Source organism: Mauremys reevesii, linkage group 2 (genome assembly GCF_016161935.1).
Source record: "Mauremys reevesii isolate NIE-2019 linkage group 2, ASM1616193v1, whole genome shotgun sequence".
Taxonomy (NCBI): domain Eukaryota; kingdom Metazoa; phylum Chordata; order Testudines; family Geoemydidae; genus Mauremys; species Mauremys reevesii.
Window position 1 is genome coordinate 6736119 of NC_052624.1, and position 14003 is coordinate 6750121.

Below are 14003 nucleotides of genomic sequence, written 5' to 3' on the forward strand. Positions count from 1 at the left end.
GGTGGGAATCAGGGCTGGGGTCCCAGCGGTGTGCTGCGCGTGCTTGAGACAATCCGGGGTCCCTTGTGGGTCAGCGGGGAGAGGCGGCGTCCCGGGTAGAGGGCAGGGCTAGCGTCGCGCCCCCGGCGTTGCGTTCTTCCCTTGCGGCGTTGTCTTCGTGCCATGCCTGTTAGGGAGCCTTTGAGCGGTATATGTGTGCGGGCTTCCCGTTGGGTGAATTGAGGGTAGACTAGGCAGCCACCCGGGGCAGCCGTGAGGATGAAGGGATAGGTGCGTGTGACTTATTCCTTTCAAGGGCTGGGCACGGGCAAGCCTATAATTAGCAGTTAGTGCCAGTGGCACTTCTGCCTGACACCTTGAGTCACTCTGGGCCCTTTGTTCCTGTCTTCCTTCGATAGCTCAGTTGGTAGAGCGGAGGACTGTAGGTTTAATTAATTCTCCTGGGAATCCTTAGGTCGCTGGTTCAACTCCGGCTCGAAGGAACTGGCTTTTGTTTCCTTCGTGACACGCTCTTCTTTGGAGCTCCCACTCTGGCCATTGCCGTGTTTTACTCCATTGGTGCGAGACTGGCCGTTGGAAATCTGCTGCATTTAAAGCACCACTTGCCGCTACTTTCATCTACCACACCTGCTTCCAAGGACCTAGGCCACAGTTTATGCCTTTAGAGGCAGAGCTCTTTTTCTTCGCCTCCCGCTCACAGCGTAGACATCTAGCTATGGATGTCAGGCTTCAGAAGTGCCATTTATCCCCTGGTAGCCCGGGCGCTTTGTCATAAAATAGCCTGTCCGTAGCTATGTCCCCAAGCTGTCTTCGGTGTTTTTTGCATGGGGCAGAGGTGCCGGGGGGACTGAGTTTCTGGTGGCAGAGGGGAGGGGAACGTAAGGGGAAACGAAAAGGCCCTTTAGTGGCTGAGAGTTCCTTGTCCTTCGGGCTCAACCGATTGTGCGCGCTGCTGACGGCGGGCTGTTATGCTCATCGTTGTAGCAATGTGTGCGTTTCAACGGTTTGCTCTCTCTTTGTCCATCTTTCCTCCGCGTCATAGAGCTCAGTTTATGGAGTAGTGTGAGGGCGCGGCTCCATTTCTTTCCTTTCCATCACATTTGTAGAGCTGGGATTTCTTCTTGGGCAACCGCGATCGCACAGAGTGTGTAAGAGGCTTCTGGCGGAGAATTGCTACAAACCCGATCTCGCGGGATTTCTGTCAAGGAGCTGCCGGGCTATCCGTACATAATCTGAAGCTTTGCTGTCCTTGGCCTGTGCACCGAAGAGGCGCCGTGAGGCAAGGAGGCGAGTGGACCCTTTATTTTGCTGGGTTTGCTCTTCTTGTTGTCATGAACGGAGGCGTTAGGTACGTGTGGGTGTGCAAGGCATGGGCGTGTGTGAGTTTCTCTGCTGGTCTCTGGAAAGGTGTATTTTGTTGAAAGGCAAGAAAGGGGAGCAGCGTTGTTTGCTATGTCCCGTGTCCTTGTTGAGTGGAGGTCCTTTTACGCTTGCCCAGCACCTTGGAAAGGTAGTTTGTTTTGCGGTGTGAAGAGATCTCTGGAATGGGTTTGCGCTGAGTTGACAGTGGGTGGTGGAGGGGGTGAGGTAGCTTGTGGGTCTCTGGGGAATTAGCTCAAGTGGTAGAGCGCTCGCTTAGCATGTGAGAGGTAGTGGGATCGATGCCCGCATTCTCCAAGCTGCTGCTCTTTCTCTCTCTTTCCCATCCCCACCCACATACACCCTTGATGTCTGCACAGAAAGGAGTGTTCTGGTCCACTCTCGGCTTTGCGGCAAGCCTTTTGTCCTCAGGCAGCCAAAGGGGCTGCTTCTCTTTCAGAAGCCTGTGTGTCTGAGTTCTTTTCTTTTGCGAGTCTCTTTCTTAGTGTTTGTTTTTCCTGAGGTAGGCGCGGGAGGCTGAGTCGGGTGTGAGTGGGAACGTGTCCCATTGGCCAAGGGGAAGGGAAATGGGCTGAGAAGACGTTGTGTTTGCAAAGGCCCCTTTGGAGCCAGGCAGGAGGCTTCGGCGTCGGCCGGGTTTTCCGTTGCACCACCGTCCCTATTGTGGGTGGGAATCAGGGCTGGGGTCCCAGCGGTGTGCTGCGCGTGCTTGAGACAATCCGGGGTCCCTTGTGGGTCAGCGGGGAGAGGCGGCGTCCCGGGTAGAGGGCAGGGCTAGCGTCGCGCCCCGGCGCTATGCTCTTCCCTGCGGCGTTGTCTTCGTGCCATGCCTGTTAGGGAGCCTTTGAGCGGTATATGTGTGCGGGCTTCCCGTTGGGTGAATTGAGGGTAGACTAGGCAGCCACCCGGGGCAGCCGTGAGGATGAAGGGATAGGTGCGTGTGACTTATTCCTTTCAAGGGCTGGGCACGGGCAAGCCTATAATTAGCAGTTAGTGCCAGTGGCACTTCTGCCTGACACCTTGAGTCACTCTGGGCCCTTTGTTCCTGTCTTCCTTCGATAGCTCAGTTGGTAGAGCGGAGGACTGTAGGCTTAATTAATTCTCCTGGGAATCCTTAGGTCGCTGGTTCAACTGGCTCGAAGGAACTGGCTTTGTTTCCTTCGTGACACGCTCTTCTTTGGAGCTCCCACTCTGGCCATTGCCGTGTTTTACTCCATTGGTGCGAGACTGGCCGTTGGAAATCTGCTGCATTTAAAGCACCACTTGCCGCTACTTTCATCTACCACACCTGCTTCCAAGGACCTAGGCCACAGTTTACGCCTTTAGAGGCAGAGCTCCTTTTCTTCGCCCTCCCGCTCACAGCGTAGACATCTAGCTATGGATGTCAGGCTTCAGAAGTGCCATTTATCCCCCTGGTAGCCCGGGGCGCCTTTGTCATAAAATAGCCTGTCCGTAGCTATGTCCCCAAGCTGTCTTCGGTGTTTTTTGCATGGGGCAGAGGTGCCGGGGGGACTGAGTTTCTGGTGGCAGAGGGGAGGGGAACGTAAGGGGAAACGAAAAGGCCCTTTAGTGGCTGAGAGTTCCTTGTCCTTCGGCTCAACCGATTGTGCGCTGCTGACGGCGGGCTGTTATGCTCATCGTTGTAGCAATGTGTGCGTTTCAACGGTTTGCTCTCTCTTTGTCCATCTTTCCTCCGCGTCATAGAGCTCAGTTTATGGAGTAGTGTGAGGGCGCGGCTCCATTTCTTTCCTTTCCATCACATTTGTAGAGCTGGGATTTCTTCTTGGGCAACCGCGATCGCACAGAGTGTGTAAGAGGCTTCTGGCGGAGAATTGCTACAAACCCGATCTCGCGGGATTTCTGTCAAGGAGCTGCCGGGCTATCCGTACATAATCTGAAGCTTTGCTGTCCTTGGCCTGTGCACCGAAGAGGCGCCGTGAGGCAAGGAGGCGAGTGGACCCCTTTATTTTGCTGGGTTTGCTCTTCTTGTTGTCATGAACGGAGGCGTTAGGTACGTGTGGGTGTGCAAGGCATGGGCGTGTGTGAGTTTCTCTGCTGGTCTCTGGAAAGGTGTATTTTGTTGAAAGGCAAGAAAGGGGAGCAGCGTTGTTTGCTATGTCCCGTGTCCTTGTTGAGTGGAGGTCCTTTTACGCTTGCCCAGCACCTTGGAAAGGTAGTTTGTTTTGCGGTGTGAAGAGATCTCTGGAATGGGTTTGCGCTGAGTTGACAGTGGGTGGTGGAGGGGGTGAGGTAGCTTGTGGGTCTCTGGGGAATTAGCTCAAGTGGTAGAGCGCTCGCTTAGCATGTGAGAGGTAGCGGGATCGATGCCCGCATTCTCCAAGCTGCTGCTCTTTCTCTCTCTTTTCCATCCCCACCCACATACACCCTTGATGTCTGCACAGAAAGGAGTGTTCTGGTCCACTCTCGGCTTTGCGGCAAGCCTTTTGTCCTCAGGCAGCCAAAGGGGCTGCTTCTCTTTCAGAAGCCTGTGTGTCTGAGTTCTTTTCTTTTGCGAGTCTCTTTCTTAGTGTTTGTTTTTCCTGAGGTAGGCGCGGGAGGCCGAGTCGGGTGTGAAAGGGTGGGAGTGGGAACGTGTCCTATTGGCCAAGGGGAAGGGAAATGGGCTGAGAAGACGTTGTGTTTGCAAAGGCCCCTTTGGAGCCAGGCAGGAGGCTTCGGCCGGGCCGGGTTTTCCGTTGCACCACCGTCCCTATTGTGGGTGGGAATCAGGGCTGGGGTCCCAGCGGTGTGCTGCGCGTGCTTGAGACAATCCGGGGTCCCTTGTGGGTCAGCGGGAGAGGCGGCGCCCGGTAGAGGGCAGGGCTAGCGCCGCGCCCCGGCGCTATGCTTCTTCCCTTGCGGCGTTGTCTTCGTGCCATGCCTGTTAGGAGCCTTTGAGCGTATATGTGTGCGGGCTTCCCGCTGGGTGAATTGAGGGTAGACTAGGCAGCCACCGGGCAGCCGTGAGGATGAAGGGATAGGTGCGTGTGACTTATTCCTTTCAAGGGCTGGGCACGGGCAAGCCTATAATTAGCAGTTAGTGCCAGTGGCACTTCTGCCTGACACCTTGAGTCACTCTGGGCCCTTTGTTCCTGTCTTCCTTCGATAGCTCAGTTGGTAGAGCGGAGGACTGTAGGTTTAATTAATTCTCCTGGGAATCCTTAGGTCGCTGGTTCAACTCCGCTCGAAGGAACTGGCTTTGTTTCCTTCGTGACACGCTCTTCTTGAGCTCCCACTCTGGCCATTGCCGTGTTTTACTCCATTCGTGCGAGACTGGCCGTTGGAAATCTGCTGCATTTAAAGCACCACTTGCCGCTACTTTCATCTACCACACCTGCTTCCAAGGACCTAGGCCACAGTTTACGCCTTTAGAGGCAGAGCTCCTTTTTCTTCGCCTCTCCGGCCACAGCGTAGACATCTAGCTATGGATGTCAGGCTTCAGAAGTGCCATTTATCCCCCTGGTAGCCCGGGGCGCCTTTGTCATAAAATAGCCTGTCCGTAGCTATGTCCCCAAGCTGTCTTCGGTGTTTTTTGCATGGGGCAGAGGTGCCGGGGGGACTGAGTTTCTGGTGGCAGAGGGGAGGGGAACGTAAGGGGAAACGAAAAGGCCCTTTAGTGGCTGAGAGTTCCTCGTCCTTCGGGCTCAACCGACAGCGTGCTGCTGACGGGCGGGCTGTTATGCTCATCGTTGTAGCAATGTGTGCGTTTCAACGGTTTGCTCTCTCTTTGTCCATCTTTCCTCCGGCCATAGAGCTCAGTTTATGGAGTAGTGTGAGGGCGCGGCTCCATTTCTTTCCTTTCCATCACATTTGTAGAGCTGGGATTTCTTCTTGGGCAACCGCGATCGCACAGAGTGTGTAAGAGGCTTCTGGCGGAGAATTGCTACAAACCCGATCTCGCGGGATTTCTGTCAAGGAGCTGCCGGGCTATCCGTACATAATCTGAAGCTTTGCTGTCCTTGGCCTGTGCACCGAAGAGGCGCCGTGAGGCAAGGAGGCGAGTGGACCCCTTTATTTTGCTGGGTTTGCTCTTCTTGTTGTCATGAACGGAGGCGTTAGGTACGTGTGGGTGTGCAAGGCATGGGCGTGTGTGAGTTTCTCTGCTGGTCTCTGGAAAGGTGTATTTTGTTGAAAGGCAAGAAAGGGGAGCAGCGTTGTTTGCTATGTCCCGTGTCCTTGTTGAGTGGAGGTCCTTTTACGCTTGCCCAGCACCTTGGAAAGGTAGTTTGTTTTGCGGTGTGAGGAGATCTCTGGAATGGGTTTGCGCTGAGTTGACAGTGGGTGGTGGAGGGGGTGAGGTAGCTTGTGGGTCTCTGGGGAATTAGCTCAAGTGGTAGAGCGCTCGCTTAGCATGTGAGAGGTAGCGGGATCGATGCCCGCATTCTCCAAGCTGCTTCTCTTTCCCATCCCCACCCACATACACCCTTGATGTCTGCGCAGAAAGGAGTGTTCTGGTCCACTCTCGGCTTTGCAGCAAGCCTTTTGTCCTCAGGCAGCCAAAGGGGCTGCTTCTCTTTCAGAAGCCTGTGTGTCTGAGTTCTTTTCTTTTGCGAGTCTCTTTCTTAGTGTTTGTTTTTCCTGAGGTAGGCGCGGGAGGCCGAGTCGGGTGTGAAAGGGTGGGAGTGGGAACGTGTCCTATTGGCCAAGGGGAAGGGAAATGGGCTGAGAAGACGTTGTGTTTGCAAAGGCCCCTTTGGAGCCAGGCAGGAGGCTTCGGCGGCAGCCGGGTTTTCCGTTGCACCACCGTCCCTATTGTGGGTGGGAATCAGGGCTGGGGTCCCAGCGGTGTGCTGCGCGTGCTTGAGACAATCCGGGGTCCCTTGTGGGTCAGCGGGAGGCGGGCCCCGGGTAGAGGGCAGGGCTAGCGCCGCGCCCGGCGCTATGCTCTTCCCTTGCGGCGTTGTCTTCGTGCCATGCCTGTTAGGGAGCCTTTGAGCGGTATATGTGTGCGGGCTTCCCGTTGGGTGAATTGAGGGTAGACTAGGCGGCCACCCGGGGCAGCCGTGAGGATGAAGGGATAGGTGCGTGTGACTTATTCCTTTCAAGGGCTGGGCACGGGCAAGCCTATAATTAGCAGTTAGTGCCAGTGGCACTTCTGCCTGACACCATGAGTCCCTCTGCGGCCTTTGTTCCTGTCTTCCATTCATAGCTCAGTTGGTAGAGCGGAGGACTGTGGGCTTAATTAATTCTCCTGGGAATCCTTAGGTCGCTGGTTCAACTCCAGCTCGAAGGAGCTGGCTTCTGTTTCCTTCGTGACACGCTCTTCTTTGGAGCTCCCACTCTGGCCATTGCCGTGTTTTACTCCATTCGTGCGAGACTGGCCGTTGGAAATCTGCTGCATTTAAAGCACCACTTGCCGCTACTTTCATCTACCACACCTGCTTCCAAGGACCTAGGCCACAGTTTACGCCTTTAGAGGCAGAGCTCCTTTTCTTCGCCTCCCGGCCACAGCGTAGACATCTAGCTATGGATGTCAGGCTTCAGAAGTGCCATTTATCCCCTGGTAGCCCGGGGCGCCTTTGTCATAAAATAGCCTGTCCGTAGCTATGTCCCCAAGCTGTCTTCGGTGTTTTTTGCATGGGGCAGAGGTGCCGGGGGGACTGAGTTTCTGGTGGCAGAGGGGAGGGGAACGTAAGGGGAAACGAAAAGGCCCTTTAGTGGCTGAGAGTTCCTTGTCCTTCGGGCTCAACCGATTGTGCGCGCTGCTGACGGCGGGCTGTTATGCTCATCGTTGTAGCAATGTGTGCGTTTCAACGGTTTGCTCTCTCTTTGTCCATCTTTCCTCCGCGTCATAGAGCTCAGTTTATGGAGTAGTGTGAGGGCGCGGCTCCATTTCTTTCCTTTCCATCACATTTGTAGAGCTGGGATTTCTTCTTGGGCAACCGCGATCGCACAGAGTGTGTAAGAGGCTTCTGGCGGAGAATTGCTACAAAGCCGATCTCGCGGGATTTCTGTCAAGGAGCTGCCGGGCTATCCGTACATAATCTGAAGCTTTGCTGTCCTTGGCCTGTGCACCGAAGAGGCGCCGTGAGGCAAGGAGGCGAGTGGACCCCTTTATTTTGCTGGGTTTGCTCTTCTTGTTGTCATGAACGGAGGCGTTAGGTACGTGTGGGTGTGCAAGGCATGGGCGTGTGTGAGTTTCTCTGCTGGTCTCTGGAAAGGTGTATTTTGTTGAAAGGCAAGAAAGGGGAGCAGCGTTGTTTGCTATGTCCCGTGTCCTTGTTGAGTGGAGGTCCTTTTACGCTTGCCCAGCACCTTGGAAAGGTAGTTTGTTTTGCGGTGTGAAGAGATCTCTGGAATGGGTTTGCGCTGAGTTGACAGTGGGTGGTGGAGGGGGTGAGGTAGCTTGTGGGTCTCTGGGGAATTAGCTCAAGTGGTAGAGCGCTCGCTTAGTATGTGAGAGGTAGCGGGATTGATGCCCGCATTCTCCAAGCTACTGCTCTTTCTCTCTCTCATTCCCACCCACATACACCCTTGCTGCTATCAGCTCAGCGTCGCAGAAGGGTTACGCTAGTAATTCCTGCAACTCAAGGCTGCGTTCTAGGGGTGAATATTTTGTCCTGCAATGAAAGAGTTAACATGGCTTTACTTATTCTGCCTTTCTTAATAGGGGCCTTATTATTCTGCAACATACTATATTAATTAGAGTGATCAATTTAAGGAAGAATAGATGGCAGCTCTCCCCCTCTATACAAACAGCTCCTTTTCCAGATGGGTCGGGATGCCGAGTTCACTCTCCCAAATGGCTGGACTTGCCAAATTTGCGGTGCCTGGGCTTTCTAACCCAGAAGGGCCTGATTTTCAAATAGGGATGGACACACTGATCTAGCGGATAGAGAAGCCCCCACAGGCTGTCACGCCCAGCTTGGCCCCAGCACGAACAGAATGTTTCCTGAGGTGTAAAAGTGACTTGGTAACTTTCCCACCAATTCATTCCCATCTCTAGGAGCTCCTGGCTCCAGCCTACACTAACAGGGGCGTCACCCCTGTGCAGAAGGGTCAATGTTGGGGCTGTGGGCAACGTAAGTCCTCCCAAGATATATATTTTTAAAACATAGTGATAATTACCAACAGCCTTGGTCTTTTCCAGCTACTAAGCACCAGCAACTTCTACTGGGAATAACAGGCGCACAGAGGATCAGGACCCACCTTTATATGAACCCAAACCTGACATCCTTACTTAGGGGCAGATTCTGTAACCCATACTCGTGCTGAGTAGCATTTTCTCCCTTACTTTTTGACTTTTCTTCAGTGGGACTACTCGCAGAGTAAGGTACTACTCAGCATGAGTAAGGGTGGTAGAATGTAGCCCCCGGTTTTCGCTCAGTCCTAACTCATAGAAACTCCTCTTGACTTCTGTTGAGCGGGGACTGGTTGTTAAAGACCAGGCCATGGGTGGCCTTGCCTAGTGGTCAGGGCAGGAAGCTGGCCTAGTGGCTGGAACAGGCGTGACCAGGTCTAGTGGCCAGAACCCAAATCAGGAGCCGAGTAACCAAGTCCAGGGAGTGAGCTGAGGTTGAGAGCCAGGAAGAAGGAGCCAAGGATCAGAGCCAGGGTCAGGAACCGAATACCGAGTCCAGGCAGCGAGATGGAGCTGAGAGGCTGGAGCCAGAAATCAGAACTAGGGTATCAGCCAAAGAAGGGGCAGGAGCCAGGAGCAGGGACCAAGAATTGGGAGCAAGGAGTAGGAGACCAGGTGTGGGAACCAGGAACAAGAAGCCAGAGGCAGGAGGGAGCTGACAGCAGAAGCAGGAAACAGGAAGCAAGACCAGAAATGCAGCTGTGGTGTGCCCTGGGGATGAGGACATGGGCCAGGAGCTGCTCTTGGGTAGCCCGGCCCCCTGCCCAGAAGGGCGGATGGAGGGTCCAGGGCTCCCCACAGCAGCGCAGGCTTCCTAGGTGGCTCTTACCATGGCCCGGCTCCGGCTTCCAGCCTGGCCAAGGGGGAAGAGGAGGAACAGGGGCGGAGTCTTGGGGGAAGAGGAGGGGCAGGGGGCAGGGCCACAGAGGGGCCGGGGCTCCTGCATGTGTCCTTTTGAAAAGGGGGGTCACCCTAGCAAGGACCCAGGCCTGCTGCCGAGTTTAAGGCTGTGCCTGCTGGAGTCTTCAGCTGCACAGGAAGCCAGGTTCACTAGCTGAATCAGCGAGGAGCAATGAGCTGGGTGCAGCTGTGGGGCATTGACGCTGGCTTTTGCTGCGTGCTTGTACAATATTTAGCATCACGGGCCTATCTTGGGTCCTGATTTCAGAACTTCAGCTCCAAGTGCCTTTTTTCCCCTGAAGAATTCGTAAAACCTTCACAGAGGCATCCCTTCCTCTCCCCCCGCCCCCCCACAAAATGCTGTCCCCTCTGGGGTGCTGCTATACCCTATTGTACTTAGGAGGGGCAATGAAGTAGGTTGAAATTTTGAGTAGGGAAAGTTATCGGGGTGGTGTAAACAACTCAGCGTGGGTCATTAGCAGGGTTTGAACCCAGGATCTTCAGCACCAGAACTATATGCCCCTACCACGTGAGCAACAGTAGTAACTATGGGTATTTCTACACTGCCATACAAGACCCACAGTGCTGCGTCTCAGAGCCCACATCAAAGGGCCTAAAATAGTAGTGTAGACATCATAAGAACATAAGAACGGCCACACTGGGTCAGACCAAAGGTCCATCCAGCCCAGTATCCTGTCTACCAATAGTGGCCAATGCCAGGTGCCCCAGAGGGAGTGAACCTAACAGATAATGATCAAGTGATCCATCCCCTGCCATCCGTCTCCATCCTCTGACAAACAGAGGCTAGGGACACCATTCCTTACCCATCCTGGCTAATAGCCATTAATGGACTTAACCTTCATGAATTTATCCAGTTCTCTTTTAAACCCTGTTATAGTCCTGGCCTTCACAACCTCCTCAGGCAAGGAGTTCCACAGGTTGACTGTGCGCTGTGCTCTGGCTCGGGCTGGAGCCTGGGCTCTGAAACCCGGCGAAGATGAGAGGGCCTCAGATCCTGGGCTCCAGCCAAAGCTGGAATGTCTACACTGCTATCCTTACCCCTGCAGCCCGAGCCCCGTGAACCTGAGTCAGCTTATCTAAGCTCTGAGACTCGGTGCTGTGGGTTTTCCTGTGCACTGTAGACATACCCTGGCATAGCAAGGAGTTGTAAACTCTTACCCTCTTCTGTAGACTATTCAGCCACTAGCAAGTGTGAAAAGGCGCCTTGCATTAGCATGGATAACAGAGGTGCACCCAGAAACTATAAGCTTACACTTGAACCAAAGCTCGTACTGTAGGATGTTGTGGAGTTCTGTGGCTCCCTGCGACATGTGTGGGAGGGTGTTTGACTCCTTTCCTTATCTCTCTGGCCTCACACTTTCCTTTATCGCTCGCACCTGTTTGTTTTTCCTAGGTGTGCTCGGCTAGCTCTCAGGGCCCCCCCCCGGTTTGTCATTGTTCCCACTTGACTGGACAGGCGTGGATGGAAAGTACAAGCACTCTGCTGAATTCAGAGGCAAAGAGGAAGCAGTGGAGGGAGCTTATCTAGATTTCACAAATGCTTTTCGGCTCTGCTCATTACACACAAGTGACCTGACAGAGCCCTCGTCCTGCCCGTGTGGGCGATTTCCCATTCAGTTCCACAGAGACAGGTTCAGACCCGACCTCCAGGATCAGACACTGCACTGACAGAACAGAATCTAGCATGGATTTAAACATTTTGCTCAAGACCAAAATGCAGGAGAGGTGACAATTCAGGGTGGTCGGTGGAAGCAGTGGGGACAGCATCAGGATCAGGGTTATTTGAAGAGCAGGTCTTCACTGGAAAAATTGCGCTGATTTAAAAATCAATGTAGTTACTTCTGCTGTACACCCCTGCTGTAGACACACTTAAATTGGATTAAATGGCTTTTGCTTATTTACAGATGTAAGCTAAACCAATTTAAGAAGGGCTGAACCAGTTAAGATTTATCTACATTAGAGGTTCACTTCAATGTAACTAGATTGTTTTGAAATTGAGTTAAATCAGCACAACTTTTCTAACGTAGACAAAACGTCCACTGACGTGGTGATGTGCCTTGAACCCAAATGACTCAAAGGAGGACAGAACGTCCAAAGTGGCCATAGGGAGCTCATGAGAATGTTTTTCTTTCTGTATTTTGGGGTTTTTTTGCATCTTCCTCTCTGCAGATAGCTGGAAATAAGGTTTGAGAATCTCAACAGAATGTGACTTTCAAATGGTGAGACTGCAAAAGGCAGTGGGTCAGATTGGATGTGCCAAGTGTTCTGTGTTTGGCTTGAATCTTATCCAGTGAGGCCAAAAAGAATACTAGTGGTCGGGTCTGCCATCCCTACATGGAATACATATGTCAAAATACAGATGGCAGTGCTCATTTTTCAGAGTACAAGTCGGGGTAGACTACAGAAAAACAAATCCGGGCTCTTGGAAGTGCATACAGAAAGCGAACACTACTAGAAGGGAATGATCATCTGGTTTTTAAGGGTCAGATGATAAGGTGACAAGTTATGCTGTTTCCTGAGAGCTGCGCTCTGATTACCTCTCCTCTGTACAATTCAAAGCTACTTCCACTTCGCTGCATCTCATGTGGGGCTTTCGTGACCAATGATGAAAAAAACAAGAGTATCTATGTGCCGGCGTTAACTTCCTTTCACACACACTGGCTGGGGTTAAGTGCAGAGTCCTGGGTCTGCAATTATTTGTTCTGCTCTCTTTCATGGATTAACCTTTCCACTCGACGTGTGAGTGCTTCCTCCTTGATCTCAAATAGCCTTCCATCTCCATATCGCTGGCTGTCAGAAAGCCAACCCTGTGCACACCGGGTGCTGGTCCAGATGGAGCTGCAGCCAGCATGTGCTTAAGTAAACAGAGCTTTCCATCAGGTGTTCTTCAGGGGAATTAGCAGAAGTGGCAACTAAGAAAGGTGCTTGCTTGGAAATGAATGCTGCCTTGTTTGTGCAAACTGCTATCAAGCATCTAGGGGACATGCTCATCATTATCTTCACTCGTTATGTGCTTTTAATAATGTAGCCAATCCTGAGATCTGGATTGAGGCAAATTCCCGTTGACTCCAATTGGAAGTTTGCCTGAGTGAGGCAGAACTTCAGAACTGAGCCCGATAATAATTCTTAACCCCCTACAACCACTCAGATGCTTCGGTTACTGGTATGCTACAAGAACCAGAACAGCTCTAGATCCAGGCCCAGTTTTCTATGATCCTTAGCCTACTGGGGGAAGCTGGGGAGAGTGCAAAGGAGCTAGCTGCTGGCATTTTGGTCCTAGGATCAGTTTTCCCATCAACCTGGTCCCCAGCATAGTTCAGAGCAGTCTCGAGGCTGCTCTAAACTATGGCAGCCGACTATGGGGTGTGGCTGATGCACAAGCTCTCTCTTTAGCCTCCCTGTGCCTCACCCTGCTCTCTAACCTGCCATACCACTCTCAGGGGCAGATTCTCCGTTGTCCCAGCCCTTGTGGCATTACGTGCCGTGTGGGTACAATACGCTGCCAGATCAGCAAGGTAATGATTTGCACTCACTGGCTGCACAAGGCAGGGCAAGGAGCATCACACCCTTGCCTCCCGCCCTTCTGCTCCCAGTACAGGATCCATCTCCTCCTAGGACTCCATCTAGAGACTCACTAGTTAACTCTGATACACACACACTTGCCAAGGAACATGTTGTTAATTTCAGAGATGAAGACCAGCTGGGACCGTCAGATCACCTAGTCTGTATATCACAGGCCATGTAATGTCCAGTTAGCCTGATATTGAGCCCAAAGACTTTAGTTAAAATAAAGTCTGAGAGTCCCCAGGAGACTGAAGTGTTGTTCTACAGGCAAAGGACAGGAGAGACTGAGGTGCATCAATGCCCGAGACCTCTGCAATTGCAGGGAAGCGATTAGGTGATCTACACTCCGGGCTGTAGGGGAAGGCAAAATACCGCAAGGTCCCAGCTAGACTGACCTGGGGGTGGGGGAATTCCTTTCTGACCCCAAATCTGGCAAACCCTGAGCATGGGAGCAAGACGCAGCAGCCAGGCCCTGGGAAAGAGGGCTCTCTGAACCACCTCAGAGCACTGGTCCATCCCATCCGGTGTCCTGCTTCCAGCTGTGGCCAGTCATGGATGCTTCAGAGGAAGATGAAAAAACACTTCCTCCCCCACGCCCCCCAAATACATCTGGCCAATTGTACATCAGGAAACACAATTCCTTCCTGACCCCGGACATTGGATTATAGTCATTACATTATTATCATGTCTTATGCCATATTATACTGCAAGACCATTTGTCTGTAGCCCGGCAGGCTGCTTTACAGCTGAGAGAGAGAAAGAGAGATTGTGTTACGCACCGGGGTGAGTGACAGGGTTGGGGCAACATTATGAAGGCAATGAGTGGATGATGCAAGCAAGAGAAAGTACCATAACCAGGAGGGATGGTGAGAGGTAACAGTGAGGAATAAGGGGGAATGAGTGTTATAGAGAGGCTGGAGAGGGGTTGGTAGGAGACAAGAAAGGGGGTGGGGAAGGAGGCTGTGCTGGGCAAAGGACAGTGTGATACCCCGAGTAAGGTGGATGATTAGCAACAGAGGAGGGAGAAGTGAGTGAGGATGGGGGTTGCAGTGAGGCA

At 52.8% G+C, this 14003-nt stretch overlaps 5 non-coding genes across 5 annotated transcripts; all 5 read left to right on the forward strand.

Moving 5' to 3' along the window:
• The first annotated feature begins 388 nt into the window (after window positions 1–388).
• On the forward strand, window positions 389–482 carry TRNAY-GUA. Its single transcript has 2 exons — window positions 389–425; window positions 447–482. It is a non-coding gene; the product is annotated as a tRNA-Tyr (tRNA).
• Window positions 483–3647: 3165 nt separating this feature from the next.
• Window positions 3648–3720, forward strand: TRNAA-AGC. Its single transcript has one exon. It is a non-coding gene; the product is annotated as a tRNA-Ala (tRNA).
• Window positions 3721–4479: 759 nt separating this feature from the next.
• Window positions 4480–4572, forward strand: TRNAY-GUA. The gene is made up of 2 exons: window positions 4480–4516; window positions 4538–4572. It is a non-coding gene; the product is annotated as a tRNA-Tyr (tRNA).
• Window positions 4573–5695: 1123 nt separating this feature from the next.
• TRNAA-AGC lies at window positions 5696–5768 on the forward strand. Its single transcript has one exon. It is a non-coding gene; the product is annotated as a tRNA-Ala (tRNA).
• A 750-nt stretch (window positions 5769–6518) lies between these two features.
• On the forward strand, window positions 6519–6614 carry TRNAH-GUG. The gene is made up of 2 exons: window positions 6519–6556; window positions 6578–6614. It is a non-coding gene; the product is annotated as a tRNA-His (tRNA).
• The last annotated feature ends 7389 nt before the right edge of the window (window positions 6615–14003 follow it).